Source organism: Propithecus coquereli, unplaced genomic scaffold (assembly GCF_000956105.1).
Source record: "Propithecus coquereli isolate 6110/MARCELLA unplaced genomic scaffold, Pcoq_1.0 Scaffold388, whole genome shotgun sequence".
Classification (NCBI taxonomy): Eukaryota; Metazoa; Chordata; class Mammalia; order Primates; family Indriidae; genus Propithecus; species Propithecus coquereli.
Window position 1 is genome coordinate 875581 of NW_012149596.1, and position 8240 is coordinate 883820.

Genomic DNA, 8240 nt, shown 5'->3' on the forward strand with positions numbered 1-8240 from the left:
AGGTATTTGGTCTATAGGGTATGTTTTACCACCAGGTAAGGATGTTTCCATCCTCCTCCCAAAATAAGTAACATATACAATGCCCCCTCATCAACACTGCCAGAAGAGAGCCTGAAGAGAGCCGTAGGCCTCATACTGGTGGCAGTTATGACACTCTTGAGTCTAGCAGGACTGGCGGGAGGAATTACGTACAATTCAATCACAGCCAAAAATATCACTACCACCATGGCTGCAGTGGCCCAAGTACAGGAGAGAACTTTAAACTTCTATCAGCTTCCCTTAATTCATTAGCTGCTGTGGTAACAGATAATAGAATAGCACTAGATTATCTGTGAGCTTCAGGAGGAGTTTGTGCGATAGCAAACACCTCATGCTGTTTCTATGTAAACACCACAGGACAGATAGAAGAAAGGACACGATGGATTCTGGAAAATGCAGAGTGGCTAAAAAAGTTCTCTGAAAAGGACATAGCAGACTCAAATTTGAAACTCCCTCCAATCTGTCCTCCCCAAAATAACCTGGCTCTCACCCTTCTTAGGACCCCTAGTAATGCTTATACTAGCTCTCCTCTTCGGCCCTTGTCTGTTACAACTTTTTCTATGTTTTCTTAAAAGCAGAATTAAAGCCATCACCCACAAATCAATCGGAGAGATCTTCGTGATGGAACAAGCCCTTCCATACCTCCAACTCAATACCCGAGCCTGACAACGTCCTTTACCAGCAGGAAGTAGTCAGAAAGACAACGACGCCCGCTTCCCCACCTTTTAATTTTTTATCCATACCTTACCCTTCCTTTTCTTATATGTATATAATAAAAAGGGTGGAATGTTAGGTTTGTTCCAGGTGGGAACTTGAAAAGTATATATGGGACAGAATGTGGTTAATGGAAAATTTAGGTCTGTGAAACAATAGCCCCAGGAGTCTGGAGAGTCACTCCCCGCCCCACCAGGTAGTAAAATGTAACAGACAGCTGCAGAGGCGGGCATTCCTATCCTCCTCCCCCCCATAAGGACGGAACTACCTCCCTCCCTTATCTCTGCAGGATGAGACAGACACAGGAGTCCCAGAAATTGGTTGTTTAAAAATTTTATTTTAGCAGCTATTCTGGCCCAGGTACTCACCCCCACCCCAAAGAAACCCTCTATAAAACCCAAGGCTTTCCCCTCCCTCAGGGTGGATGCTTTTTTGGCCTGCACCCAGATGCTCAAACAAACAGCATTTTCCTGCCGCATTTTGCTGCCGCCTGAGGCTTTTCGTGCTTCCCTTTCCGCTCCAGACGTAACAGGAGAATGTATTCATTTGTAGGGAATACACATAAAAGTATCCAGGGGTGATCAGGTTAGCAACTTAATTTTGTTTTTCAACTCACGTATGTGATCAAGCAAGTTAATTTTAAATGGTTGAGAAAGAAAACTTCTGTACGCTGTATCTGTAACTTTTATGTTTGTGATTGTTTCAAAATAAAATGTTTTTAAAACATCAAGCAAGGTTATCTACAGGCAATTCTCTCTCTCTCTCTCTCTTTCTCTCTCTCTCTCTCTCTCTTTAATAGAGATAGGGTCTAGCTCTGTTACTCAGACTGGAGTGCAGAGGTGTGATCATAGCTCACTGCAGCCTCAACTTCCTGGGCTCAAGCGACCCTCCTGCCTCAGCCTCCCGAGCAGCTGGGACTACAGGCGCATGCCATCACACACGGCTAATTTTTCTATTTTGCTCAGGCTAAAAGCGCTTTTCTTACCCTCTACTCTCACACAGTCACTCAACACTTCTGACACCAGATGTGTGTGAGTTTTCCCCCACACGCTAAGCAAATCTCCAGCACATTCTCCAGCATACACCAGCTGGGTGGCCTCTAATTCAATTTGATTCTGCCTGGAGGTAGCATCAGATCCCACAGGTTGAGGGCTCAGTCTGACAAGACTGCCCCCACCTTCAGAGGCCAATCGCAAGCACAGGTTGTTACCTGTGCTTGTGGCTGACTAGCTATAAATTGGGGTTCCTAAGACTCCCTCCTTGGCTTCAATTAACTTGCTAGAGCAGCTCACAGAACTCAGGAAAACGCTTTACTTACATTTACTGGTTTATTATTGTCAACGAAAAAAAGACCAAACTGTAAAATAAATTTAAGGAGATTTACTCTGAGTCAAATTTGAGTACCATGATCCAGAGCCACGCCCAAGAAGCCTTGAGCAAGTGGACTTCGCGTGGCTGGGTTACACTTTGGTTTTATACATTTCAGGGAGACAGGGGTTATAGGTCAAGTCATAAATCAATACGTGGGAGGCATACATTGGTTTGGCCCGAAAAGGTGGGCCATCTGGAAGCGGGGGGCTTATAGGTTATAGGTGGGTTTAAAGATTCTTTGGCTTGTAATGAATGGGTTAAAGACATGAAGCTTTGTCTAAAGGCTTGGAATGTTTCAATATAAGGAGTTGTTTATCAGAGATAAGCCACCGGACATAGATTTGTTGTGTAAATTGAGGACTTGCAGGTTTGCCTTGCATACCCTTAGGCCCCTTAATGGGTTACAAAGGATGTCCCCAGGAAGGAAGGGGGCTTGATAAGGCATGTCTGACCTCCCTCCTCCTGACAGGCAATTTAGCTTTAGGATATTCCTTTGGCCACAAGGGGGTCCATTCAGTCAGCCGGTGGGGGGGTGAGCCTTAAAATCTCATTTTAGTTGGCATTATAAAGGGTATCACAAAGGATACAGATGAAAAGCTAGATGGAAGAGATGCACAGGGCAAGGTACGCAGAGTTTCCAGAAACCCCCATGTGTGTAGCTATCTGGAAGCTCCCCAAACCCAGTCTTTTTGGGTTTTTATGGAATCTCCATTATATAGGCATGTTTGATTCAATCATCGGTCCTTGGTGATTAACTTAACTTTCAGCCCCTCTCCCCCAGTCCCTCGGGAGGCTGGGGGTGGGGCAGAATGTCTCAACCGCCTAATCAAGCCTTGGTCTTTCAGGTGACCAGCCCCCAACCTGAAACTATCTAGCCTCCAGCCACCAGTCATCTCATTAGCATACAAAAAACACTGCTCACACTAGAGATTCCAAGGGTTTTAGAGATGTTTGTCAGGAAATAGACCAAATACATATTCTGTACTATCACACAGCTTGACCACCGTTAACGGCACGTTGTCTAGAACGGTGCCATCCGATAAGACAGAGCTAGCCATATGGTTATGTGAGACTGAGGAGCTGAAAATATAAATTTATTCATTTTAATTAATTTAAAATTTAAAGTAGATAGTTCCATTACAGAAAACTTTTAAAGCATGTTTCAAACAACTTGTGAATGTCAATCTATGTTTTCAATTGTCAATTTTATAAAATCTAAGTATAAATCAAGTATTCTGATAAAAATTTACCTTTCAAATTGAGATGTGCTGTCAGTGTAAAATGTACATCTGATTTCACGGTCTTATAACAAAATGAATGCCAAATAGCTCATTAAAATTTTAAAAAATTGAACGTCGAAATGATAATATTTTGGATATGTAGTTTAAGCAAAACATATTATTAAAGTTAATTTCACTTGTTTCTTTTTTTTTAATGTGTCATTTGTCTGCAGCCTTTCATGTTAACTCTCTCCCTCCCTCTTCCTCCTGTATTAGCAATTGAGGGTGCTGCTCTGTGTCGGTGATTTAGATCCTCCAGGAGTAAGATGTTTCATTTTTACTGATGTAATTCGCAACAGCAAAATTATTTCTGCCTAGTGACAGAGATGTTTTCATTTCATTGGCCATGGAGACTAAAGCCTGCCTCCCATACGGGGCCATTGGCCAGCTGAGCCATCAATCTGTCCAAAGCAACCTCAGGCCTTGTCCCCACCCACCTCCATTTCCCTCACTCCGGGCTTCGCCAGCTGTGCCATCTATCTGCGCCCCCTCAGGCTATGCCCTGCCCTTTCCCTGAATTGGACAATGGGGGACTTCTGCTGATTTACAGACCAGGCAGCCTCGTATTGACTGGGAAGACCAGAGCCTGATTCTTACACTCAGCCGTTGGCTAACTGCGCCTCCTGTCGACAGCCTCTCAGGCTGCACTTGGGCGGCCTCATTTCCCATGGCAACGGGGGTCAGTTGCTACCTAGTAACAGCTTACCTTTACCTACCATAGGCTGAGCAAGCTAAAGCCAAACTTCTCGTGCAGTCATTGGCTAACTATTTCAGGTCCTTTCCACCCCGCGCATAGCGACAGAGGCTTCTCCGTAGTAGGCTGCTGCTTCAGCTCATTGGCCACCAGAAACAAGATCCCACCTCCCATACACAGTCATTGGCCAGCTGTACCATCTATCTACAACGCCTCAGCCTTGGTCTAGACAAGGGATCTCAAATTGCTGTTTTCTTTTTTTTTCTTTTATTATTATCGTTATTATTTATTTATGAGACAGAGTCTTGCTCTGTTGCCCGGGCTAGAGTGCAGTGGTGTCATCGTAGCTCACTGCAACCTCAAACTCCTGGGCTCCAGCGATCCTCCTGCCTCAGCCTCCCGAGTAGCTGGGACTACAGGCATGCGCCACCATGCCTGGCTAATTTTTTCTATATAGATTTTTAGTTGTCCGGCTAATTTCTTTCTATTTTTAGTAGAGACGGGGGTCTCGCTTTTGCTCAGGCTGGTCTCGAACTCCGGACCTCGAGCGATCCACCCGCCTCGGTCTCCCGGAGTGCTAGGAGTGCTAGGATTACAGGCGTGAGCCACCGCGCCCGGCCTGTTTTCTATTAACTCTGACTCCACCACTGCTCATCTTGTTGGCCCTTGAATTTGGTCATCTGTTACCTAATCCACCATCAATAACTCCCTTGTCAAAATCTAAAATCTGGGCCCCTGTTAACATTTTCACCACCTCTGAACCAACTTCCAACCCCATCGGTATTATTGTAGTCTGACCTCAAATCTAGCGCTCTGATAACTCTTCCACCATCAATGACTGTCTGGTATAGTTTAGCATTCAGCATTCAGCCTTCAATTAACTAATCCCCCAGCAATGCCCCTCTGATGTGGAGCCTGAACCAGGCCTTTTCATTTTTCCGCCATTAATGCATACTAGGACTGATCCCAAACTCGACCTCTGTGAACTCTTGCAACATTAATGACCTTGATAAAGACCACCAGGGTCATACCCATAGTCCTACAGAAATGAGTTTATTAACCTGCTGCAGCAAGGGAGACCACCCCCCATGCCAATTGTGGGGCTGTCACCTAGGGTGATCAACTTGTTCCAGTCTGCCTGGGACTTTCCTGGTTTTTGCACTGAATGCCCCTTGTCCCAGTCAACCCCTCAGTCAACAGGATCGTTGATCATCGTAGTGTCACCAAAAAAAGGAAAAACTGGGATTATGGTAGGATTTAGGAATGGATTACTATGGGATACAGGAGTGGAGTTTAGGTAAAGTTTAAATGAAGCAGTGGACGTTTTTGGTTTTATTTTTATTTATATTGTTTTAGAGACAGGGTCTCTCTCTGTTGCCCAGGCTGGAGTGCAGTGGTGTAATAGCTCACTGCAGCCTCAAACTCCTAGGTTCAGGTGATCCTCCCGCCTCAGCCTCTGGAGTAGCTGGGACTACAGGCGTGTACCATTATGCCCGGCTAGTTTTTGTAGAGGCAGGGTCTCACTATGTTCCCCAGGCTGGTCTTGAACTCCTGGGCTCAAGCAATCCTCCCACTCCAGCCTCCTAAATAGCTGGGATTACAGGCATGACCACCATGCCCAGCCTGAAGTAGTATTTTGATAAGCCCAAAGCAAAGAGGTTGGTATGTGAAAGGATCAACATCAGGTCCAGACTGTGCAGTGGACCCAGGGTCCTTTTTCTTTAGAAACAGGAAAATAAAGATAGATGTGAAGTGTTGGCTCCAGATACCTTTTATCTGAAGCTCTGTATCTGGGTTGGAAATCAAGGCCGTTTCTCTGTGTCAAAATGACTTAGATCCTCCAGGCAAGAGTGGGATGTTTTATTTTTACTGATATCATTTCAAACATGATTTGAATAGTCTATGATTTTAGAGAACAAGGTTTCTCTGCAGAGCTAGGACCAGGGTGAAGTGAATGAGGCATTCACCTCAAGTATAAAATTTAAGGGGGCACTAAAAAATTCAGTAATCAAGATCCATAACATTTTATAGCAACATTTTCAAAAGTCAAAATTAATGCAAAACATCCACGATGAACAAAATACCAAAACTTTAAATAAATGTCTGTATTAGTTATCTATTGCTGCATAACAAATTACCCCCAAACATGGAAGCTTGAAACACTTATTATCACATAATTTCTGTGGGGTCAAAAATTTGGGAGTGGTTCTTTCTCAGTTCTGGGTGGTTCTGTCTCAGGGTCTCTCATAATGTTGTAGTCAAGTTGTTTACTGGGGCTGCAGTCAGCTGGGGCTGGAGGTTTCACTTCCAAGATGGTTCATTCAAATAAGTGTAGGCTAGACGCCTCAGTTCCTCTATTGGCAGGAGTGCTTGGCACTAAAAAGTGCCTGAGTCTCATTATGACATAGCAGCTGGCTTCTTCCAGAGTGGGGGAGGTGGGGGTGGGGAGAGAGAGAGAGACAGAGAGAGAGAGAGAGAGAGAGAAAGAGAGAGAGAGAGAGAGAGAGAGAAAACACCCCAGTCTTTTATAACCTAATCTCTCAAGTGACATACCATCACTTCTGAGATTGAACCCTGGGGCCTCCATCAACTATTCCATGTCTATATCCCAGGAAAATATTAACTTTTCCATCATCAGTCCCCCTGATTTAATATAAAAACCTCTGTTAATGATTTTGCCAGAAATTACCATCTTGTTTTACAGACAGCAAACCCAGTCCTGTAAGCAGTCTTCTACCATGAATGAGCTTCTACCTTCAATGGTTCTCTGGTCCAGTTCTTGAGCCTGGGCTTTACAAACATTATTTCCTCTCTGGCTTGAACTTAGGAATCTGATAAAAGAGATCTGTTTGGATATTTAATCAAAGGGACTTTGATGGTAGAAAAGTTAACCATTGCTCTATAGTTGAGATCTAGAACAGAGAGGCATTGATTGTGGAAAATTATCAGATGGCCAGTCTCTCAAGCAATAAAAGAAAGGAACATATGGTAGAAGAGTTAGCAGTAGTTTGTATTCAGAGTCAAAATGCAGGGACGTTGATGATGGAATCACTAATAGAGGCCATGAATCCAGATCAAAAGAGTGCAACATAGGTCTTGGTAGAGTGAAGAAAGGCCCACGTTTGAGATCAGTCCAGAGAGGCATCTGTAGGGACCGTCCCTGGGCAAAAATTGGCTTAAGCCCAGAGTCAGCGAAACTGGGTGTGCTCTCCTTGGCGCCAGAGGTCAATAGGCCCGGGCACGGCCTGTTGACCAAACAGAACTATTCCTCATGACAGATAGCTTTATGACAGATAACCAAGCACCTGGGGTCTTGCAAACAAGCCAAGGCATCTCATTGTCCTGCATACAGTAATGAGATAAAGAAGTTAAGATGCAAGAAGTTAAGATGCAAACGTCTGTTTCCCTTAAGCAATCATCTGGAAGGAATGAAAATGTGTTTTCCTCAAGGCGCCCAAGGTAGTCATGTACCAGGAAGTAGCTGCCGGACATAGAAAAAGTATATAAATAAAACAACTTGTAGAATTGACTACTTCAGTCTTGTATGTCCTTGTGTGTGTCTGTGTGTTTCTTTCTGTGTCCATCCCCCGTTCTGCAATCTGGGCCGTGACAGGCATCGATGGTGGAAGAGTTAGCAGAGTCCAGGATTTGAGATGTTGACCAGAACTCACAACAATAATAAGTTTTGGAAATGTTTGTGGTGTTTGTTTTATAGCAATGTTCTCACAACTGCTCTTCTGTCTTCTATTCACAAATACTGCAGGGGAGACAAAGAAAATGGGATAATCTCAGAGGCTGACCCTCTAACTCTACGGACTGTTGAGCTGAGGATTTGAATGTCCTTAGGGTACCCAGCAATCCACACCCAAGCTAAACTAGGGTCTACCTGCTGGATCTGAAACACCTCCATCAGGGAAAAGAACCCTTTTCCTCTTGTCAGAGAAGGCTTCCTGGATGGAGGTGGGTACACGTGGACTAGGTTTTTTTTTTTTTTTTGAGACAGAGTCTCACTCTTTTGTCCGGGCTAGAGTGAGTGCCATGGCATCAGCCTAGCTCACAGCAACCTCAGACTCCTGGGCTCAAGCAATCCTTCTGCCTCAGCCTCCTAAATAGCTGGGATTACAGGCATGACCACCATGCCC